The sequence below is a fragment of the Sus scrofa genome, chromosome 15 (genome assembly GCF_054392235.1).
Source record: "Sus scrofa isolate SSC_HxYL_T2T_F1_AM1 chromosome 15, Sscrofa_HxYL_maternal_Yorkshire_Landrace_v2.0, whole genome shotgun sequence".
In the NCBI taxonomy this organism is placed as follows: domain Eukaryota; kingdom Metazoa; phylum Chordata; class Mammalia; order Artiodactyla; family Suidae; genus Sus; species Sus scrofa.
Genome location: NC_139397.1, coordinates 46464647 through 46488703, shown reverse-complemented (window position 1 = coordinate 46488703; position 24057 = coordinate 46464647). Strand labels below are relative to the sequence as shown.

General features: G+C 41.4%; 1 protein-coding gene and 1 long non-coding RNA gene across 2 annotated transcripts in view; one reads left to right on the top strand and one right to left on the bottom strand.

Moving 5' to 3' along the window:
• The window catches only part of TDRP (testis development related protein), a 59920-nt gene that overhangs the window by 5240 nt on the left and 30623 nt on the right, over nucleotides 1-24057 (top strand). The window lies entirely within an intron of this gene.
• Nucleotides 1890-14067, bottom strand: LOC146395820 (uncharacterized). Its single transcript, XR_014829724.1, has 2 exons — nucleotides 13914-14067; nucleotides 1890-3967 (listed from the first exon to the last, which is right to left on the bottom strand). It is a non-coding gene; the product is annotated as an uncharacterized LOC146395820 (long non-coding RNA).

Genomic DNA, 24057 nt, shown 5'->3' with positions numbered 1-24057 from the left:
TTTGGCATATTTTCATGTTAAAAATTCTAAAAGGCTTAGACATAATCTGTAGGCATTCCAAAAAAAGTGTACATTTCAGGTGTTTTTTTACTCTGCTTTGAAGAGAGGAAGAGCCAAGAGGTAGTAAATCTTAGTTTAGGTACACACTGTCATTCTTGTCTGGTGCTCTGGGGGCTCTGTTGAAGTTTGCTTTATGGTGTTGGGAGGAAGGGAATAATAACTAGATGGTTGATGGTTGATCTGAGTGCCTTAGTTCAGAAAATAAATGCTCGGAGGCCTAGCATTCTTTCTTAGGGGTGGTGTACTGGGGAGAGCATGGGCTTTAACCCATGCTTCTTCCACTTAGTGATCCATTTTTGGTTCCTTTTGTTATGTGAAGAGCTTCTCCCATTATTTTGTGTGTGAGCTTGTGTGTGCTAGACAGTATTTCCTGGTATGGGTATATAGACTTTTAATCACTAGACTTCTCTTGGTGACCTTTAGGAGGTTATTACTAGTCTCTTTCTGTTAGTCAGGAGCATCAATCATCTCACATATCTGAGGATAAGTGTCTGGAGGTGGGGCTGCAGTCCAAGGGCACCCGCGTTTGTTAAGTGTGATAGATGTCTCTGTACTCCCCTCCCAAAGAGGCCGTACAGATGTGTGTGTCAACCAGCTGTGGGTGAGAGTGGCTTTCACAACAGGCCAGCCGGTATGATACAATACAGTATGTTTGCACAGTTTTAAATTTGATGGGTGAAAAGTGGTATCTTAATGTAGTTTTAATTTATATTTCTCTCATGGATGACATTAGATAGCTTTTCCCATGTTTAAAAGCCTAAGTGCAGACTGGTGAAAACCCCCATCAGTCCTGTTACCTGTCACTAGATACAATTAAAGTGGAGTCAGAATGACTTTGATTTTAAGGACTTAAAGCTGGTGGTTTGGATTTGGGTGCTGGTTCCCTGTATACCTGATTGAGTCCTGCCTCTGCCATGTGAGGGCCAGGTGTCCTTTTGTCCAGCCACCAGACCCAGACGAGCTTCAGTTTTTTTTTTCAGCTGTGAAGTTGTGATATGGTTAAGCTCATACTAATGGTTGTCTGTTGTCCTTAGACACTGTTCTAGGTCCTCGACATGGGTTAGTGCCACTGCTTGCCAGATGTGGAACCCAGTCACAAAGCAGGAGGGTGATAGCTACTAGGTGGTGACTGGTGAAAGAGTCTCAGTAACCAGAATGTCGTCAGGCTCCTCTGAGCCATGTTCCCAGCCAGTCTCAACTGGCCTGGCCCGGGGTTGGGGGGGTGTGGTGGTGACGGTGATTCCAGACGTCAGCACGCTGGACACCTATGCTGGCCTTTTATTCACTTGATAGCATTTTGAGAGCGCACGGACCTTTCTTAAGAGTCATCTAGATTCCAGTCCAAAATCTCCCCAGAGAAAGGACTTTATGTCCACTTCTGTCCCTGATGCCAAGAAGGGGGCCAGGTGTGCAGTGGTGTGCACCTGTCAGTACTTATGAGGTGGTTTGCATACAGTGGTATCTGCAGTCGTGTGCAGGGTGCTGAGAGAACTGGGCCAGGGTGCAGGGGAGAGCTTGCAGGCTCGGTTTTATTTTCACTGGCCTGGGAGGATGATGAGAGCACTGCAGCCCCAGAAAGTCTGCTTTACTCCTAGATTTGGGTCCATCTGGGGGCAGGCAAATACTTCCTGCAGAGTTAGTCTTATCAGACATTTCAACATTAGCTACATCAGACATTTAGTCAGCAGAACAGATTTCATCAAATAAAAGCAGAGCGTTATTTGAGGGACTAGGAAGTAGGGTCCAAGTTAGACAAAGAAGAAAAGAAACAAGATCAGAGGTAAAATACTTCTTCCGTCTAGATTCAGCTGCTCATCTGAAAGGAGGCCTGAGGTTTCTCCTGTTTATTTGACAGAGTAGCAATGTCCAATAAAAATACAGCGCAAAAGTTTTCTAGTAGCCACCTTAAAAAGTTTTTAAAAAGGTGAAATTAATTTCCCAATGCAATATACTAAATATATCCAAAATATTAATTATATTAGTATTTAACCAATACAGAAATTCATTAATGAGGTATTTTACTTTTACTTTTTGTTCATACTAAGTCTTGGAACTCTAGTATGTGTTTTACATTTACCGGCAAATCTGTTTGAATGCTAACTTTTTTTTTTTCCACTTGTCCCATGGCATGTGGAAGTTCCAGGCTAGGGACTAAACCTGAGCCACAGCAATGACAATGCCTAGTCCTTAACTGCTAGGCCACCAGGGAACTCCCTGGATGCCAACTTTTCCTCAGAAATACTTGATCAGTTTGTAGATTTTATAAAGTTTGCCGTTGAAAAAGTAGATTGTTTTATTCAAGTTGTTCTAAACATACATAAAAGTTTTTCAGTAGCTTTAAAAAAAATTAGCATTTAAATAATTTAAAATGCATTTCCTCAATGGAACTACCCCTGTCCCAGCCCCCAGTGGCTGCTTAGCTGCTGGTGAGTGTCTGGGACAGCAGAGGTCTAGGTCTTCCCCCAGATTCAGACCAGCTGGTCAAAGGTTTGGATGCCTCTACTGGCCGTGCCTGTGGAGCCACTCCAGGAGTGCGCTGGGCCAGCCCCTCGGCTCCCAGCTCTGTCCTTGCAGCTGGGTCAGCTGCTTGAAGGGGGAGGTGTCTGTCTCCTGGGCCCTGGAACACTGCCCTGATGACGTTCATCTGCAGGTGCTAGTATTAGGCATTTAGATTGAAATTGTTATTCCTAAGAGTTTAAAATCCTAATTCATAAGATTCACTGAGTTTTAGTAGAGCTTGAAGTAATACGACTTAGAATATTCTCAAAAAATTGCCACTCATTATCACATTTGAGTTATACCCCTGGGTTTTGATATGTGAGTCAAAGTGAAGACCACTGAACACAGTCTAACTCACCTGTCCTGCCTTGCCTCACCCAGCCCTTCCCTAGGTGTGTGTGACCTGTCTCCATGAAGTGAGGCTGGGGACATTTAATCTGCCTTTATTAGATGGTCTGCTGAGGAGAAGGCTGACCTTGCCTTACTCCGGATTTTGGGGTGAGGGGACGGTGCAGGGCCATAAGCCCTAGCTTTGGGACTAAAACCCCAAGACTGAAGCCCAGGAGAGCTTTTGTTGTTGTTTCGGGATGACTCCAGACTAGGAACAGCCCCACAAATGCCTCGTTCTCTGCAGCTGTCTGCCCTCCCTGTGGGTCACACATGGGTCATCACATAAAGCACACTTTCTGCCCCAACGTCCAGTGGAAGGCCGACCCCTCTCACCTTTGCTTGTTGCAGAAACTGAGCAGAGGAGAGACCGGGGGCAGGGTGGACAGTGGCAGGGCATGGAGGGCAGCAAGGCCCAGGGTGCCCCTGACGTGGGCTGCACCTTCCAAGATCGTAGCCAGTGCTCACTGAAGAACACTAGAGTTCAGCTTCATGACCACAGTTGGAGATGGAAGTAAAATTTATATTGTTGAAACTAAGCGGCAGCTGTTAATCCACTCTGTGTTTGGACGATGCCGGAATGCTGAGTACTTGCTGATGCACAGCAGAGGGAGTGCGGTACTGGGAGAGCTGGTCTTTAGAACACGTGGCTACCTCGGGCTGGTTCCTGCTGCAGGCCAGGCCCCAGGAGTGCTCCGCAAGGCTGGGGAGCCTCGTGGGAACCCACAGGGTGGGACAGCTGACCCTCCTACTCCGTGGCTTCCAACTCGCAGGTGTACCTGCTGGCGGAAATTTCTCAGGAGCCCCCATAGCGACTGTGGTGCCTTCAGTGGCTCACAGAGGCTTGGAGAACAGAAAGCAGTTCGAGTCCTGCTGAGGTTGCACAGACCAAGCTCTGACACAGTAAACAGGTATCCTTTCTGCTGTCTGGTGCCACGTTTTTCATATTTTTATCCTTTTTATTGGTGATCTTGCTGGTTAAATGGTCCCCAATTATAGCATTGAAGTGCCGGCTAGCGTCCTAAGAACAGACAGAAAACACATGTGCGAGGAGAGTTTGGGCCTGAGTTTGTGTGCTGCCAGGAGCTATTAACGAACAACGAACAGCATGTGTTAACCAAGGCCTCTCTATACAGAAACGCGCACAAAACCAGCTATGTATCGAGTGACTGATGGCAGTGCTGTGCCCAGAGCCCTGTAGGAACCTGACTGATGTTTCCCCTAAGAGCAGTGATGGAGTATTTGCTGATTCATTGTTTGTGGCAGCTTTACAATGCAGCTGCCTTGAGTAAGGAGAATCAACTGGATTTTACACGAGGAACTTAAGGAAGTTAAAAAACTTGCACAGCATTACATAGCCACCAACAAGAATTTGAATCCAGGTTTCTCTGAGTTTATTTATTCTTTGGCTATGCTCTTTTTCTTACCTTACAGAATATCCTAAATTTGTGATATCTTTTTTCTTCATTTTCCAAATATTCATATTTTATATTCAGAAAAACCTAGGGCTTCAATAATCAGTGCCTTAAAAGGCATTGATAACAGGTTTTGGCTCAGATTTCAATATAACAAACATCATAGTATACATTTACTTTTTGCTGTGCTTAAGTTTTGTAATAATGAGTATATTTATGAAGTCTTACTGTGGGAGGTAAATGGTTCTCTGGTGAATCAGCAAGTGGAGAGTACTAGAGGGAGCTCCCTGGTGGCCTAGCAGTTAGGGATCCAGCGTTGTTACTTCTGTGGCATGGCTTTGATCCCTGGCTTGAGAACTTCTGCATGCCTCAGGTTTGGCCAAAAAAAAAAAAAAGCACTGGAACATTGTGTGAAAAGGACTGTACTGCACGCATCTACCTTTTGCTTTATACACCTCCATTTTTTACTTGATAAGTTGAGGAAGGGCAAGTAGAATTTAAGCTGCTTCGTGAGGAAAGATAGTGAGAAAGGGAGGAAATGGCATAGCAGGAAGACCCAAAACAGGTTTGTGAGGTAGAAAGCAGACCAGTTTAACTGGCAGGGGAGAGTTGGGACACCTCATGAGGGATAATGTGAGAGGCTTCTGAGTCAGAGCCTCGTGCTGTTTGACCATGAGTACTTGACTGAGGAGGAGTGATTAGAGGTGAGATGCAGATGGAACAGGTAGAATTCTGGTGTGGGTGTCCAGACAAGAAATAAGAGCCTGAGTTCTAGGTGGATGAGTATATCGGGAAAGGCGGGAAGAAACCTCCTTGCTGAGCTGGTGCCTTTGGAGGTGAGGATCACAGGCTGATGGTCACCGAGTGATCAGAACGCAGAGGTCACCTCTGAACAGCAGGAGGCTGAGGGAGTTGTTGCCTTAGGGAAAGCAGTAAGTTGACTGTGGACATGACTTTGAGGCAGTGTCTGCTGTCCAGGTCCACGAGCTGAGCGGGTGCTGGGGTGGGGGAAGGGCTGAGAGGCTTATCATTTGTGTGTAAAATCTGCAAGAACCTGGCTCTCCATTTCAGAGCTTACAGGGCAGTGGATGAGTGATCTGGGACCAGGGGAGGAGATGAGGGAGCTTGGGGTCCACAGGTGGACCTGAGCCCTGTCACTAACTGTGTGACTTGGGGTAAGTGGGTTACTTATTCTCTTTCCAGAAGCCCTGTTTTAAGTGAGTGGCCTAGAGCAAGAATTGGGAAACTGACTGTAAAGGGCTGTGCAGACCATGTGGTCTGGGGCACAGCTGCTCAACTGCAGCTGTCCTGTGCAGATGGCTGGGACGTAAGCAAAGAGTAAGCTGTGTTCCAATAAAACTTTATTTATGCAGACAGGGTCAGGCCATTATTGCTGACCCCTGTTTTAGACTAAGGCTATTTGAAGTCTCTTCTAATTTTAAGGCAACTTAATTCATTAGAGGTTTGTGATGTGAAATTTGTTGTGATTAGGGTGCAAATAGGAAGTCTTAATTGCTGAATATGGAAATAAATGGCCGTGTGCTAGAGCTCATTTATATTCTTCCTGAGCTTACTTTTAAATTAACAAGTGTGCACTTGTATAGCTTTCAGTGCTTCCATGTAAACTAATTGTCTTGTTCAGTCCTTTGTCTCATACCGCAATGAAATGAGTCATGCTCTTGTAGCCACGGAGAAGACATTGAGAAGCACATGTGATCACACGCAGCATCTTAACCCAAACAGAGCAAAGAGGAACTGAGAGATGTGTTTGTACATAGAAGGAGCTGTGTGGAGTGGTGCTCTTCTTAGTTCTGTGGAGCTGGGGGGCCGGCAGGTACTCTTCTGGGAGAGACTGCTGATTTCCCCCCGTTTCTGTTCCCCAACCAGACTTCAGTTCCCAGCATCCTTTGCACCAGCAGGGGCTCTGTGTCCAAGTTCTGGTAGATCACAAGGGAGAGGAAGCCATGTAGGCCCCTTCCCAGATGTGTCCTATGTAGGTTGTGGTTGTGGGAGGGCAGTATCCAGAGCTGTTGTGTTACAGCAGCAAATTTTATCATAACCAAAAGGCTTTATTACACAGTTCTGCTGGTGGCCTCCTGTTGGCTATATACCATTACTTCATTCTCCCTCTTCTAATCAGTTAAACTTTAAAATAATACCTGATGTGATTTAGTGTTTCCTTATAACTATTTATATCTTTTGAGGTCATCTTTGCCAAGTATTTGTCTGTAGCTAATACTAAGCTTGTTGACTAAAGATGAATAATACTTTTTAAAAATAAAATTGTTTTCGGATCCCTGATTTTGCTCAGTGGGTTAAGGACCTGGCGTTGCCATGAGCTGGGTTGCAAACGTGGCTTGGATCTGGTGTTGCTGTGGCTGTGGTGTAGGCCAGTGGTTACAGCTCTGATTCAACCCCTAGCCTGGAAACCTCCATATGCCACAGGTGCAGCCTTAAAAAGACAAAATAAATAAAATTGTTTTCCAGTGATGGTGTTTTAAACAATAAATGGAGAAGTTTTGCCCCATGAGGTAATTAGACATTCTGTTTGATGTGGTAAGAAAGTATGCTTAGAAGTTTTACAGAGAAAGGACAGTGGATAAGTAAGAATGATCTTCTCCACACCTTTCCATTTTTGTCATAAAAAAGCCAATAACCCCATGTTTTTTTTCTGATACTAAGCAGTTCTCCAGTTCTCCGACACCAACTGGGTATCCTATGATTCTGTTCAGTTTTGATTTTAACTATCCAAAGTTAGCACAAGTTAAGGGCCCAGTCCCACAGGACTGCTTCTATGTCGGAAGTCAGCCACATGGGTGCCCAGGCAAACGTAGGAGTGATGCCAGGAGGGTGGTGAAAGGAAGCCCAAGACCTATTTTTCCATAGAGACCCTGACTTAACAAAAAAGCCTTCATGACTCCAGAAACCAGTGAAGAGGTTGCAGTAAGCCAGGCAAGCACAGAGCCAGGAACAGCTAGCTGCATTGAAATCGCAAGGAAATGGCTTTGTTTCCCCTCTCACCAGCCATTCCCACAAGTGCACGATTGGTAGTAAGTGCTACACTTGGGACTCCTCCATCAGGAGGGAAGAGTGAGACATTCCCAACATTCTGACTTTTTGAGAAGCTGCCCAAGGAACTAAGTTCTGTCTCACCTGGCTGGCATATGTGGAATATGCAGCCACTGAGAACAAGCATGAGTTTGGCTGCTTGTTGCAGTATCAGAGAACCTACAGCTCTGTAGATGCCAGAGGGAGAGAAAGGTCACATGCTCTGGACAGAGGAACTGGGAAGAAGCTCCAGTTTGGAAGTTAAATGCACTAGCTCAGAGAAGACACATTCCCAGAAAAGATTTGACAGGCTCCCAGAATCTAGTCAGGCTTACTGGTGAAGACCTTTCCCTGTATGTAGCCAGCCCATAAAGACTGGGAGAGGTGGTCATTTTTTCAGGTGCCCAGATCCCACCAAAAAATAATGAGGTGTATGAAGAAACAGAGAAATATGGCCCAATCATAGGGACAAAATAAATATCCAGAAACTGACACTAAAGAATCTTAGATCTCTAAATTACATAAGAATTCTAAATAATTGTCTTCAACTCAGTAAGCTGCAAGACAGCATAGAGAACTATCCATAGTTGTGAAAATGATGCATGAACAGAATGTCAGTATCAATGGGGAAAATATAAAAAAAGAACTGAACAAATTCTGGAGCTGAAGAATAAACTAAATTGAAAAATTCTCTAGGGGGGTTCAACAACAGAATCCACCAAGCAAAAGAAAGGATCAGTGAATTTGAAGACAGATCATGTGAAACAAAGCGAAACAAAGCAACAACAAAAAGAACAACAAAGAGTATAGAAAGCCTAAGAGACTTAGTGGATGTGAACAGGTGGACCAATATCTGCAGTAAGGGAGAACTAGGAGGAGGAAGGGGCGAAAGCATCCCAAACCCAAGGAAGGAAATTAACTTCCAAATTCAGGATGCCCAAAACAGGCTCAAATCAAGACACTGAGTAAAGCTATCAAAAGGCAAAGAGAGAATCTTGAAAGCAGCAAGAAGACAAGTTGTTGCACACAAGGGAGCTCCCATGAGATTTTCAGTGTGTGTGTCTTAGCAATAACTTCACAGCCCTGGAGGAGAGGGATGATAATATTCAAAATGCTGAAAGAAAATAAAAATGCCAACCAAGAAAACTGTATCCAACAAAATTGTCCTTCAGAAATGGGGGATACTAGTCAGGTTCATTACTGCTGAGCCACGAGGGGGAACTCCTCAGAAATGAGGGAGAAGTAAGACCTTCCCAGAGAAATAAAAGCCGAGGGAGTACATCATCACTAGACTTGCGTTACCAGAAATGCTAAGGGAAATCCCTTTAAGTGGAAGTGAAAGGATTCTAGAGGTACCACAAAAGCACATGAAAACAAAGCTCTTTGGTAAAGGTGAATATATAGACAGATGCCATAATGGGGGTGTGTAAATCGATTTTAATTTGGGTTTGGAACTGCAAAGATAAAAAATAACCATAACTCTAAAATATGAAAACGTAATTTGCGACATTGGTAACATAAATGGAGGGGAGATGTAAAGGGGTAGCACTTTTGTATGCGATTGCATTAAGTTGCTATCAGTTTAAAAGATTGTAGAAACTAAATGTATTCTGTAACCCCCACCTATGGAAGATAATAGAAAAGAAAATGAAAAAGGAATCAAAACATGTCACTACAGAAAACCAAAGGATGGAAGCAAGAGCAGAAAGGAGGAAAATATAAACTACAAGACATGCAAAAAAACAATCGACAAAATGGAAATGGTGTTTCCTTGTCAGTAATTACTTTTGGTGTGAGTGGATTCAATTTCCCAATCAAAAGACATAGAGTAGCTGAATAAATTTTTAAAAATAGGTGTGCATGTATCAGACAAAAAAATGAGACAAAAACTGTCACAAGAGGAGTTCCTGGTATGGAACAGCAGGATAAGGATTCAGTTTTGTGTCTGTGGCGGTGTGGGTTTGATCCCCAGCCTCGTGCGGTGGGCTAAGGGTTTGGTGTTGCCCCAACTGTGGCATAGGTCACAGCTGCAGCTTGGATTTGATCTCTGGCCCAGAAACTTCCATATGCTGTGGGTACCGCTGAAAAAGGAAAGAAAGAAGAAGGGAGAGGGAACCTGTCACAAGAAACAAAGAAGGTCATTAGATAATTATATATATTACAGATATATCATCAGGGCTCCCAAATATATGAAGCAAACATTGAAAGAATCAGAGACAAAAATAGACAGCAACATAATAATAGTAAGAAATTTGAATACCCAGCTTCCAAGAATGAATAGAACAACCAGACAGAAGATCAGTAGGCAAACAGACTTGAACAATGATGTAGACCAAGTGGACTTTAGACTATACAGAACATTCCACCCAGTAACAGCGAATACACATTCCCCTCAAGTTTACCTTGAGTTGATGTGTTCGGCCGCAAAACAAGTCTTAAAAAATTTAAGAAGATTGAAATCTTTTGAGCCACAGTGGAATGAACCTGGAAGTCGATAGATAAGGGAAAACTGGAAAGTTCATAGATAAGTTGAAATTAACACACCCTTGAACAAGCAATGGATTAAAGAAAAATCCCAAGAGTAATTAGAAAATATCTTGAGACAAAACAGAAACACAAGACACCAAAATTGAAGGGATGTAGAAAGCAGTACCAAGAGGGAGTTTATAATGGCAGATGTAGTAGTGGGAGTATATAGTGGCAGTGTATAGTTTATATTGGCAAATGCCTATATTCAAAATTGGACCTCAAGTCAATATAGTTATGCTTTAAGGAACTAGAAGAAGATCAAATTAATCTTAAAGTTAGCAGAAAGAAGGAAATCACAAGAATAGAGTAGAGATATTAGAAAAACAATGAAAAAAAAGTCAGTGAAGTTAAGAGTTGTCTTTGAGATTAACAAAATTGACAAACCCTCAGAGGAAAAAAAACAGAAATCAGAAATGAAAGATGTGGTATTACAACTGATACCACAGTAATAAAAAAGATTGTAAGAGACTGCTATAAACAGTTATATGCTAACAAATTAGATAAACTAGAAAATATGAATAGATTTCTAGAAACAAAACCAACCAAGACCAAACAAGAAATAAAAATCTGAATAGATGTGTAACTAATAAGGATTTTGAATCAGTTATCAAAAATCTCCCAACAAAGAAAAACATAGGATCAGATGACTTAACCAGAAAATTCTGAAAACATTTAAAGAAAATTAATACCAATCACTCTTAAACTCTTCCCCCCAATTGAAGAGGAACATTTCCAAACTCATTTTATAAAGCCATAATTACTTTAGTAGCAAAATCAGTAAAAGATACTAGAAGAAAATTACAGAACAGTATCTGTGCTGAATATTGATACAAAAATCCTCAACAGAATACTAGCAAACCGAATTCAGCAGCACATTAAAAGGATAATGCACTTTGATGGAATGGGATTTATTCTTGGAACACAGGTATGTTTCAACATTCAAAAATCAGTGTGTAACATACCACATTTGTATAATGAAGGAGAAGAACCACATAATCATCTCGATGCAAAAAAAGCATTTTACAAAATTCGACACCTTTTCATGACAAAGCATTCAACTGATTATAAATAAAGGGAAAAAACCATAACTAGCCCACAGCTAACATCCCACTCAGGGGTGGAAAAGTGGAAACTTTTCTTCTAAGATCAGTAATAATGCAGGATGCCCATTCTTGCCACTTCGGTTCCATGTAGCACTGGAAGTCCTAGCCAGAGAAATTGGGCAAGAAAAAGTCATTTGAAGGGAAAGGAAGAAGTAAAATATCTGTTTGCAGATGATATGATTTTATATGTAGGAAACTTGAAGGTTACACAGAAACACGTTATAGCTAACAAGCAAATTTAGAGATGTTACTGGATATAAAATCAGTTTTATTTTTATACACTACAGTGAAAATTCCAAAAAGGAGATTAAGAAAAAAAAATCCTATTTACAGTAGCATCATAAAGAATAAAAAACTCAGGAACAAATATAACAGAGAGAAAAAGAAACTATACACTGAAACAAGAAAACATTGCTGAAAGAAATTAACATGCAAATAATTGGAAAGACATCCTATGTTCATGGAGTGGAAGTCTTAACATTGTCAAAATGTCTGTATTACTCAACATGATCTATGGAGTCACTGCAGTCCTTACCAAATCCAGTGGCAGTTTTTGCAGAAATAGAAAAATCTGTCTTAAATATCCTATGGAATCCTAAAGAACTATGAATAGCCAAGATACTTTTTGAATGGCCCTCAGTTTTTTTCTTGAGAAAGAGAAAGCTAGAGACCTCACACTTCCTGACCTCAAAACATATTACACATTACAGTAATATAAACACTATGGTACTGGCATAAAGACAGACATACAGATCTGTGGAACAGACTAGATAGCCCAGAAATAATTCATTTTATGGTCAAATGACCTATGACAAGGGTGATAAGAATACATGATGGTGAAAGAAGAGTTTCTTGAGCAAACGAAATGTAGAAGTCTGGTTATTGACATGCAAAAGTGAAATTGGGCCCTGATGTTATACCATATACAAAAGATAACTCAAAATGAAATTAAAGACCTATACATAAGCCCCCAAACCATAAGACTCTTAGAAGAAAACATAAGCAAAAATCTTAATATTGATCTTACCGGTGATTTAGATACACTAACAAGAACACAGATAACAAAAGCAAAAATTGACAAGTGAGACTACACAAAACTTCAGAGCTTCTCTGCAGCAAAGGAAACAACAGTAAAAAGACAACCTATGGAATGGGAGAGAGTATTTGCAAACGTCTTATCTGCTAAGGGGTTAATATCCAGAATATATAATGAACTCCTGCAACTCAGTGCCAGAACCAAACAAACTTGCCTTTAAAAATAGGCAGAGAACTTGGGTGTACATTTTTCCAAAGAAATATGCAAATCGCCTGTATTCTTTTCGCATGGAAATGCAAATAAGAACCATAATATTACCTTACACATGTTAGGATAGCCACTATCAGAAAAACAAAAAATAAGTGTTGGAAAGATGTGAAGAAATTGAAACGCTGTGCACTGTTGGTGGGGTTACAGAGTGGTGCAGCTGCTATGGACAACAGTATGGAGATTCAGAAAAAAATTTTAAATATAGAACTACCAGGAGTTCCCATTGTGGCTCAGTGGTAACCAACCCAACTAATATCCATGAGGACGAGGGTTTGATCCCTGGCCTCACTCAGTGGGTTAAGGATCTGGCGTTGCCATGAGCTGTGGTGTAGGTTGCAGATGCAGCTAAGGTCCCGCATTGCTATCGCTGTGGCATAGACTGGCAGGCGTAGCTCCGATTTGACCCCTAGCCTGGGAACTTCCATATGCCTAGGGTGTGGCCCTAAAAATAACCCCCCTAAAAAACTACCATATGATTCAGTAGTCTCACCCCTCCCTCCCTCCCTCCCTTCCTCTCTCCCTTTCTGTCAGTAGCCAGGAAGTTGAAGAGGGTATAATGTCCATCAAAGAATGGTGGGTAGAGAAAATGTGGTATATGCATAGAATGGAATAATGTTTAGCTTTTAAAAAGAAGCAAATCCTGATAAGCTTCCACACCAATGAACCTTAGGGATATTATGTAAAGGAAATAGGTCTGTTACAGAAAGATAAATACTGTATGATTCCACTTATGTGAGGTATTGATTATTTCAGAAAGTAGAATTGAGGTGTCAGGTGCTAGGGAAGGCTGAAGAGGAGAGTTCAGTGGGTAGGAGTTTCAGCTTTGCCAGATGATTAAGTCTGGAGCACATTTGCACAACACTGTGTGTAATTAGTACTGTCCTTGCTGAAGACCAGATGTTTGTCTCCCCAATTTCATAGTTGAAACCTAATCCCCAAGGTGCTGGTGTTAGGAGGTGGGGCCTTGGGGTGGTGATTAGATCATGAGGGTGGAGCCCCCATGAATGGGATTAGTGCCCTTAAAAAGGAGGCACCAGGGAACTCTCTTGCATCTTCTGCCATCTGTGAACCAGGAAGGGGGCTGGCCTGTCTCATCATGCACTGAATCTGCAGGTACCTTCATCCTGGGCTTCCAGCCTTCAGAGCTCTGAGAAATAAATAGGCAGCTGGTCTGTTGTGTTGTGTGTGGCATATCCCACACGAAGACAGTACTGTCTACTTAGAAATGGGTAAGATGGTAAATTTTGTATTATTATTTTTACCATAATAAAAAATGGGGTACCCAGGCTACCTACACTTCTCTCCAGCCGACTCAAAGTAGGGGCCACATGCTCTCCCGCTAGGGTCAATAATTTGCTAGTGCAGCTTACAGAAACTGAGACAGCAGTCTACTCAGTATTACAGGTTTATAAAGGATAAAATGCAGGAAGGGGCAAGGAGCAGGGTGCCTGGGGAGGGCCGTCCTTGACCTCTGTAGATACACTGTCTTCCCACAGCACCTGTGCTATTACTAACCTGGAAGCCCCCAAACCCTGCTGTTTAGGGGATTTTACAAATGGTCCTTACCTGGGTTTGATAGGTTGAGTCACTGGCCCTTGGTCATTGACATCCGTTTTAACCTTCCTCTCCCAGGGGTCAGGGGAGGGGATGGGGTAGGACTGAAAGTTCCAACTGTACAAGTTTGTTTTCCTGGTGACCAGCCCCCATCCTGAAGCGCTCTAGCCCTGCCCCCCCCATTGTGTCATCTTATTAGCACACAAAAGACTAAATTCCAAGGCTTTGGTGGGGGGCTTTGTGCCAGGAAACAAAGACCAACTATTTATTTACTGTACCAAACCCTCAAATTAGACTTTTTATTAAAATAAGTGTTTTCTTTTAAAACTTTAAAAAATGATAAAATCCCTCAGTTTTCCCCTGAGTCTTTCTTCTTGCTTTTATGCTTAGAAAGGCATTTCCTTCCTTGAGATCAGATTCTTCTAGTTCCTTTATGGCTTCATTTAAAAGGAACAACTCTTTCATCTGTGTGGAATTTATTTTCCTGTTGGTTGGGAAAATAAGGATTTAAGGGATTTTTTTTCCTCTCAAAATAGACAACCAGTTGTCCTAAAAACTTAAAAAAAAAAAAAAACCATTCTTAGTGTTCTCTTTGTGGCTCAGGGGGTTAAGAACCCAACTAATATCCATGAGGATGCAGGTTTGACCCCTGGCCTTACTCAGTGGGTTGAGGATCTGGTGTTGCTGTGAACTGTGATGTAGGTCACAGACATGGCTCAGATCCGCGTTGCTGTGGCTGTGGTGTAGGCCGGCAGTCTCAGCTCCAATTCAACACATAGCATGTGAACTTCCATATGCCGCATTGACACCCTAAAAAGACCAAAAAAAAAAAATCCCTCTTTTATCCTCTTTATCACATCACTCCTATTATAAATGCTATGCTTTAGGGTTTGTTGGTTTTTCCATTCTGTTCTCTTGAATTCTGCTGTGTGTTCTTGTTCCATTCCACAGTTTTACTTCCTCAAGTTTTATAATGTATTTACTAAGTGGTGGCTCAAGTTGCCTTTTATTAGACTTTTAAAAATGTCTTCCTTTTTGTAAATGAAAAGTGTTACCTGCCACATCAGTAAACAAGGATATTGCAGCCTTCAAACCACTGCAGCCGCCCTTTGGAGACTCACACTGCTCTGGCCAAGCCCTCAGCCCCTGCAGCTGCTCGCTGTGGTCCACCCAAGGGAACTGTGGCTGGGAAAGCCCAGGATGCTGGCCCATAAGCTGAGCTGCATATCAAAGGAATGATTTCAGTGAGCCCAGGCTCTTGTATCTTCCCATGCAAAGAAGAGCGCTCAATTCCTTAACTTGAGATACCTGTTTTTCTTTATTTGACCATTATTTAACCTTTTAAAGTTCTCACCACCTGGCCTTTGTTGCACAAATTCCTGTACATCCTGGCTCCTCCCTTTGGTGCAGTCCCTCATTACTGAGGGGCTGCCTCCTGGGCTTGAAGTCCTCAGAAAGTCTACAGAATAAAATATAATTCTCGGTGATTAGGTTATACATTCTTGTTCAGTCATTACTTTCCCATTTACTTTTTATGTGTATGCATCTTCTTGAGCTAGGTTATTTATTTATTTATTTTTTTAGTATGACTTTATTTTATAGAGCACTTTCAGGTTCACAGCACAATTGAGGGTGGGGCACAGATTTCCTATGTACCTGGGCCCCCTGACCCTCCCCCATGCACAGCCTCCCCCATGATCACCATCCTCACCAGATGGTGCACTTGCTACAAATGATGCATCTATGTTTTTTGTTTGTTTGTTTGTTTGTTTGTTTTTGGTCTTTTTTGCTATTTTTTGGGCCGCTCCCACAGCATATGGAGGTTCTCAGGCTAGGGGTCGAATCTGAGCTGTAGCCACTGGCCTACGCCAGAGCCACAGCAACGCAGGATCCGAGCCGCGTCTGCAACCTACACCACAGCTCACGGCAACGCCAGATCCTTAACCCACTGAGCAAGGGCAGGGACCGAACCCGCAACCTCATGGTTCCTAGTCGGATTCATTAACCACTGCGCCACGACGGGAACTCCTGATGGATCTATGTTGACATGTCACAAACACCCAGAGACCATGGTTTACACTGTGGTTCATTCTTGGTATGTATGGTCTTTGTGTTTGAACAATGGATGGTGACACATATCCATCATTGTACTGTCACATAGAGTATTCTCAAGGCCCTAAGAATCCTCTGTGCTCTGCCTGGTCATTCCTCCCTTCCCCAGTACCTGAGTTCTACCTTTTCCAGAATGGCTTAGAGTTGGAATCGTACAGTAGGAAGTCTTTCAGATTGGTTTCTGTTACTTGGTAGGTAATATGCATTTTAAGTTTTCTCCATGTCTTTTCATGGCTTGAAGGTGCATTTCTTTTTTAGCTAAATAATACTCCATTTTTTGGATGTATCAAGTTTATTCAGGTTATCTTGGTTGCTTCCAAGTTTTGGAAATTAAGAATGAAGCTTATGTAAACATCCACATCAGGTTTGTGTGTCACCATAAGTTTTTGACTCCTTTGAGTAAACACTAAGGCATGTGATTGCTGGACCTTGTGGTTAGAGTATGTTTATTTGTATGAGGTTCCAAAGTGGGATTCCACAGTGACTGTGCCATTTTGCTTTCCCACCAGTTCCTGTTACTCCACATCCTCACCAGCATTTGATGTTGTTGGTGTTTTTCTTTTGGCCGTTTTCATAGTTGTGTAGTAGTTTCTAACTTTTGTTTTAATTTGCAGTTTCCTGAAGACATGATATTTGTCATCTTTTCATATACTTACTATATATCTTTTAGTTAATGCTTTACTGTTTTCCGTGAAATAAATGTGCAGTGTACCCCCCTGATATTTATTTTGTGAGTGCACAGACGTTCGCTAAGGCTGGGACACCACTTGGAGCTGAGGTCTTTGATTAATCACTTTTGAACCTGAAATTGGAACACAGGTGCAGAAGAGAAAATAGAGATGAGAAAAGAGGAATTCGTGCTTTTGGTTTCAGTGCTTTTGGTATCAGTCTTCCTTGTGAAGGTCTGTTCAGGTCTTTTTGGCCCCCCCCGCCCACGGCCCTGCCGTGCCCAAGACATAGGGATGTTCCCAGGCCACAGGTTGAATCCAAGCTGCATCTGTGATCTTTCCCCAAGTTTTATTAAAGTGTATTTGATCTACAAGGTCATGCTCACTTCTGCTGTACAACAAGGTGATTCAGTTATATGTATACACACATCCATTCTCTTTCAGATTCTTTTTGCTTTTTTAGTGCTGCAGTCGTGGCATATAGAGGTTCCCAGGCTAGGGGTCTCATCGGAGCTACAGCTGCCGGCCTATGTCACAGCCACAGCAACGCCAGATCCAAGCCACATCTGTGACCTACACCACAGCTCATGGCAATGCCAGATCCTTAACCCACCAAGCGAGGCTAGAGATCAAACCCATGTCCTCATGGATACTAGTCAGGTTCATTAACCACTGAGCCACGACAGGATCTCCCTCTTTCAGATTCTTTTCCCACACAGATCACCGCAGAATATTGGGTAGAGTTTTCCGTGCTGTACAGCAGGTCCCCATTGACCAGTCATTCCATATACCTCATTGTGCACCTGCCAATCCCAAACCCTCAGTCTGTTCCTTCCTCTCCCACTACCTGCCCCCTTTTGTAACTGTAAGATTTTTTTTTTTTTCGTCTTTTTGTCTTTTTGCCTTTTCTAGGGCTGCACCCGTGGCATGTGGAGGCTCCCAAGAGAGGGGGTCTAATTGGAGCTGTAGCTGCCAGCCTACACCAGAGCCACAGCAACTCAGCATCCAAGCCATGTCTGCAACCTACACCACAGCTCACGGCAACGCCGGATCCTTAACCCACTGAGCAAGGCCAGGGATCAAACCCGCAACCTCGTGGTTCCTAGTCGGATTCATTAACCACTGAGCCACGACGGGAACTCCCCTAACCAAAAGATTTTTTAAGTCTGTCAGTCTGTTTCACAAATTCATTTGTATCCTTTTTTTATTTAAAAATTTTTTTAATTTTTTATTATTTTAATTTTTTGTTATAGCTGATTTATAGTGTTCTGTCAATTTCTACTGTACAGCAAAATGACCGAGTCATACATATATATATATATACATGTATACATTCTTTTTCTCATATCATCTTCCATTATGCTCCATCACAAGTGACTAGATACCAGTGCTATACAGTGGGATCTCACTGCTTATCCACTCCAAATGCAGTAGTTTGCATCTATTAACGCCAAACTCCCAGTCCGTCCCACTTCCTCCCCCTCTCCTCCCCCTTGGCAACCACAAGTCTGTTCTCCAAGTCCATGAGTTTCTTTTCTGTGGAAAGGTTCATTGGTGCCGCATATTAGATTCCAGATATAAGTGATATGATATGGTATTTTTCTTTCTCTTTCTGACTTATCTTCACTTAGTATGAGAGTGTCTAGTTCCATCCATGTTGCTGCAAATGGCATTATTTTGTTCTTTTTATGGCTGAGTAGTATTCCATTGTGTATATGCACCACATCTTCTTAATCCAATCATCTGTGGATGGACATTTAGGTTGTTTCCTTGTCTTGGCTGTTGTGAATAGTGCTGCAGTAAACATATGGGTGCATGTGTCTTTTTCAAGGAAAGTTTTGTCCGGATATATGCCCAAGAGTGGGATTGCTGGATCATATGGCAGTTCTATGTTTAGTTTTCTGATGTACCTCCATACTGTTTTCCATGGTGGTTGTACCAATTTACATTTCTACCAGCAATGCAGGAGGGTACCCTTTTCCCACACCCTCTCCAGCATTTGTTTTTGGGGACTTATTAATGATGGCCATTCTGACTGGTGTGAGGCAGTACCTCATAGTAGTTTTGATTTGCATTTCTCTAATAATTAGTGATATTGAGCATTTTTTCATGTGCTTGTTGGCCATCTGTATATCTTCTTTAGAGAAATGTCTATTCAGGTCTTTTGCCCATTTTTCAATTGGATTGTTTGTTTGTTTGCTGTTGAGTTGTATAAGTTGTTTTTATATTTTAGAGATTAAGCCCTTGTCAGTTGCATTGTTCGAAACTGTTCTGTAGGTTGTCTTTTTTTTTTTTTTTTTTAATGGTTTCCTTTGCTGTGCAAAAGCTTGTCAGTTTGATTAGGACCCATTGGTTTATTTTTGCTTTTATTTCTGTTGTCTTGGGAGACTGACCTGAGAAAACATTTGTAAGGTTGATATCAGAGAATGTTTTGCCTGTGTTCTCTTCTAGGAGTTTAGATGAAGATTTTAAAACTTGTTGGAAATATTTTCTTGTAGCTACCTGTTATCCAACAGTGATTTACCTGTCATGAAAGTTTTCGAGAGATACCCTTGAACATGGAATAAAAGTTCCTTAAAGATAATTATTTTTTGGTTTAGAAAATTTCAACTTTTCTTGGTTTGATTATTTGCTTTAATACCCTTTGCTAATTATGATGGTAATAGGTATTAAAAGGCAAAAAATGAGGAGTTCCCATCATGGCTCAGTGGAAACAAATCTGACTACGGATTCGTTTTGAGGATGTGGGTTCGATCCCTGGCCTTGCTCAATGGGTTAAGGGTTTGGTGTTGCCCTGATCTGTGGTATAGGTCACAGACACAGCTTGGACCTGGCGTTGCTGTGGCTGTGGCATAGGCCAGCAGCTACAGCTCTGATTCGACTCCTAGCCTTTGAACCTCCATATACCATGGGTGTGGCAAAAATAAAAAGGAAAAAATTAGGTGTAAGAAAAGTTTTAAAGAAAATAAGTCTTCCCTTTTTTTTAAACCCAGAAGTAACCATTATTAAACCATTTTAAACCCAGAAATAACCATTTTATTGTCAATTTTTTATATATGTAAATATTTTACGATAAAAGGATTATGCTACACAAATTTTTTCTTAAACCTTTTTTCTTTTTAATATGTTATAGGTGCTCTTACATATCAAGAAATATAGATCTCTATTATATTTAATGGCTTGATAGTATCTATTGTGTGGCTCTGCCATAATTTAATTAACTTCTCTCATGATGGCATTTAGGTTGATTCCATTTCTTCTTTATTCTTTTGTGAAAATATTTCCAGAATGTGCTTCTGAAAGTCTATACTATTTTGTACTGTCAACCTTGTAAGAAAAATATTCATTTCTCTGTATCCTTGAGAAATTAGAGAATTATCAAATATTTTCCCAATTTACCTTTTTTTTTTGGGGGGGGCACCTCCCTGCATATGGAGTTCATGGGCCAGGGATCAGATCCTTAACCCCCTGGGTAGGGCTGGGGATTGAACCTGTGTCCCAGGGCTCCAGAGACACCACTGATTCCATTGTGCCACAGCAGGAACTCATCAATTTACCTTTTTTAAAAAAAATTTTTTTGCTAGGTATTTTATACTGATTGAAATGGAAATATATCCTTTTTTTAGATTCCACATATAAGTAATATCATATACTGTGTTTGTCTTTCTCTGTCTAACTTCCCTTAGTATGATAATTTCTAGGTCCAACCACATTACTGTAAATGCCATTATTTCATTCTTTTTTATGAATGCCTGATCCTTTAACCCACTGCTCCAGGCCAGGAATCAAACCCTCACCTCTGCAGTGACCCAAGCCATGAAGTCAGATTCTTAACCCACCACACCACAGCAGGAGCTCCTTGCCCATTTTTAAATTGGGTTCTCATTTTCTCATTGTTGACTTTTAAGAGTTCTTTGTTTATTTTGGACAATAGGCCAAATACCTGATAGGTATGTCTCTTGAAAGTATTTTCTTCAAGTATATGGATTTTCTTCTCCTTTTCTTGAATTTTCATCTTTTTTTTTTTTTCTTTATATTCCACACTCCTAAGGGCATGTCTTACTGCCAGTAGTGGCCGTGGCTCACTGTGGAGGGGCTTGGGGAGAAGCAGAAGGGCTTAGATCCGATCTTCTGAGGCCCATGTGGCTTGGAGTAATAGCACATTCTGCCCCCACCCTACCTAGAAATCTCTCTGTCAGACCATTTCTTTAGGTCATTTCTGGAAATATAATTTGTTAAGGTAACTACCTGTAACTTTTTTTTGGACATTTAAAATATTCTTATCTTGAGAATAGCATTTTTTCTACTGTCTTTAACTGCAGTAAAGCTATTTAATTTTGTATACCTATTTTATATTCAGCCATTTCATTAGGCCTAACAGTTCTTCATTTGATGTTTTTCCATTTTCTAGTTATATGGTCTTTGCCTAAGTAATAATAATTATATTTTCCTTTCCAGTAGTTTTGTTTGTTTGTTTGTTATTTGGTTTTTGTTTTTGCTTTTTTTTTCCTTGGCCGCACCACGGCATGGGGAAGTTCCTAGGTCGGGGTTCGAACCTGCACCACAGCAGTGACCTGAGCCACTGAAGTGACAATGCCAGATTCTTAACCTGCTGTGCTACAAGGGGATTCCCTCTTTGCATGTAATTTTAACTCATTTCTGTTCTATGCCTTGTATTGATTAGAACTTACAGGATAGAAGTTCCTTAGTGACCTAACAGTTAAGGATTTGGTGTTGTCACTGCTGTGGCTTGGGTTTGGTCTTTGGCTGGGAACTTCTGCATGGCACAGGCACTGCCAAAAAAACAAAAAACAAAAAAAAACAAACTTACAGAGTAATATTGAGTAAAAATGTTAGAAAGCTGCCTTATCTTTTTTCTGACTCTACTGGGTTATGCTGGCTAGAATATAATTTTTTTTCTTTTTGACCATGGCCACTGCAGTGACAACATCAGATAACCTAACCTGCTGTGCCACTAGGGAACTCTGGCATCATTTATTTCAATAGTACTTTAAACATGCTAATATACACAATATTTTAAATGCCTGTAGTTTTATTCAGCGAGGGAGAGTTCATAGTATCACAGATAGTTTTTTGGCTGGCCAAGAGATTCATTAGTGAGCATTTAAAATCATCGAAAATGGATCAGGAAATATATTTAAAATGAGGATGGTGGAAGGACTTGTCAGATTTAATCCCACAGCTGTCTCATTAGGAAGAGGTCAGTGTTGTCTGTGTTTAATGAAATTCAAGCTGCGTGGGCCTAGGTAATTGCCGCTAGGCTGCAGATGGTAAATGGGGCCCTGACCTTCATTCCTGCTGTCTATGGTGACTTTATTCAGAAGTATTGGCTGAAGTGTAACAAAATCTGAATTGTAAAACTTTTCCATTTCTAGACTTTTTTTTTTTCAGGACAGATTCCATCAAGATCCAGTTCCTTCAACTTAAAAATGAGAATCTTAATTTTACTTAGCCCTTCAGGCCCAGAAGCAGCTATTCTCAAACCTGTTGGTGGCATCCCCTCTGAGGACCAGGGGAGGGTAGCTCTGTGAGAGCTGGTGCATTTGGCTCAGGCAGCTTGTGTTCTTGTCCTCAGGTGGGACAGCTTCTCTGGGAGTTGGAGGGCTGGTTTTGCCCATTTCACAGTGTCAGTAGGGACTGCCAATCCCTGTAGCCACTTAGACCAAACAGTCCATTTTGCTGATGTGGATCTTCTAGCAGCCAAACAGTTCCTTGCATTTACACACGGAGGCTAAGGTACTGGATTTCTGGAGACAGCTGGTGAGGCAGAGGCATCCTGGACCCCGGGCTGGAGCAGAGGATGTTGCTCTAGAGAAGCGCTGAGGACAGTGACCTCCTGCCCATGCATTGCTGTGGTTGTGGATGGTCTAGAGAAGCTAAGGCATATTGGATTCTCTGTTGTTTCATTGATCTGTTTATCATTCCATTTGCCAGTATTACACTCTTGATAACCGTTGAAAGGGGAAATGTGAGTCCTTCCGTTTTGTTCTTCTTTTTCAAGATTATTTTGACTACTTGGAGTCTTTTGTGATTCCATGTGAATTTTTGAATCAGCTTCTCAGTTTCTACCAAGAGGTCAGATAGGATTGCACTGCATTGAATCTGTAGATCTGTCTGGTGGGGGGATGGGGTGGGGAGTATTGCTATAGTAACCATGTTGTGTTTTCTGATCCATAAAAATATTTTAAATTTATTCAGACTTTGTAAAAGTTTATTTCAATCATATTTTGTAGTTTTCAGAGAAGATTTTATTTTTTTAGGGCTGCACCTATGGCATGTGGAAGTTCCAGGGCTAGGGGTTGAAATGGAGCTGCAGCTGCAGCTGCAGCTGCAGCTGCTGGCCATAGCAACTTGGGATCTGAGTTGCATCCGAGGCTTGTGGCAGTGCCTGATCCTTAACCTACTGAATGAAGCTAGGGATCAAACCCGCATCCTCATGGATACAATGGTTCTTAACCCACTGAGCCACAATAGGAACTCCACAGAGAAGAAATTTTGAACTTTTGTAAAATGTATTCCTAAGTTTTCTTTTTGATGTGTTCATAAATGAGATTGTTTTTTTTACTTTTTTTTTTTTTTTTTTTTTTTTTTGTCTTTTTAGGGCTGCATCTGCAGCATGTGGAAGTTCCCAGGCTAGGGGTAGAATCAGAGCTGTAGCTGCCAGCCTACACTACAACCACAGCAACACCAGGTCTGAGCTGCCTCTGTAACCTACACTGTAGCTCATGGCCACGCCAGATCCTTAACCCGAGGCCAGGGATCAAACCCAAGTCCCCATGGACACTAGTCCGGTTCATTACCGCTGAGCCATGACAGGAACTCCCTTATTTATTTTTTTTTAATTGTCCATTTCTGGAGTATAGAAACGCACCTGCTTTTTGCATAAGATCATGTATTCTGTCTCCTTGAATGGTTTATTTTAATAGGTTTTTAGGGTATTCCTTAGGATTTTCTATGTAAAATATGTCATCTGCAGATAGAAATACTGTACTTTTTCCTTTCCAATCTGGATTTTTTTTCCTTTCCTTTTCTTGTTTAATTGCATTGCTAGCACCTCAAAACTGTGCTGAATAGAAGTGGTGAGATAGGCACCCTTGTGTCATTCCTGATCTTACAGGAAAAGTTTACAATATTTTATAAAAAAGTTTGATGTTAGCAGTGACTTTTTCATTATCAGATGGAGGAAGTTCTCTTTTAAAAAAATCATTGATTTTTTTAAAAATAGCATAACAAAGCAAAACAAACTCTTAAAACTTATTGCTACCATACTTAGAGCATACCATGACAGTTTTATTATAGCTAAAGTGTATGTCAGTTATACTTGAAACTGAATGTTGTGTCTTCACTTTAATTCA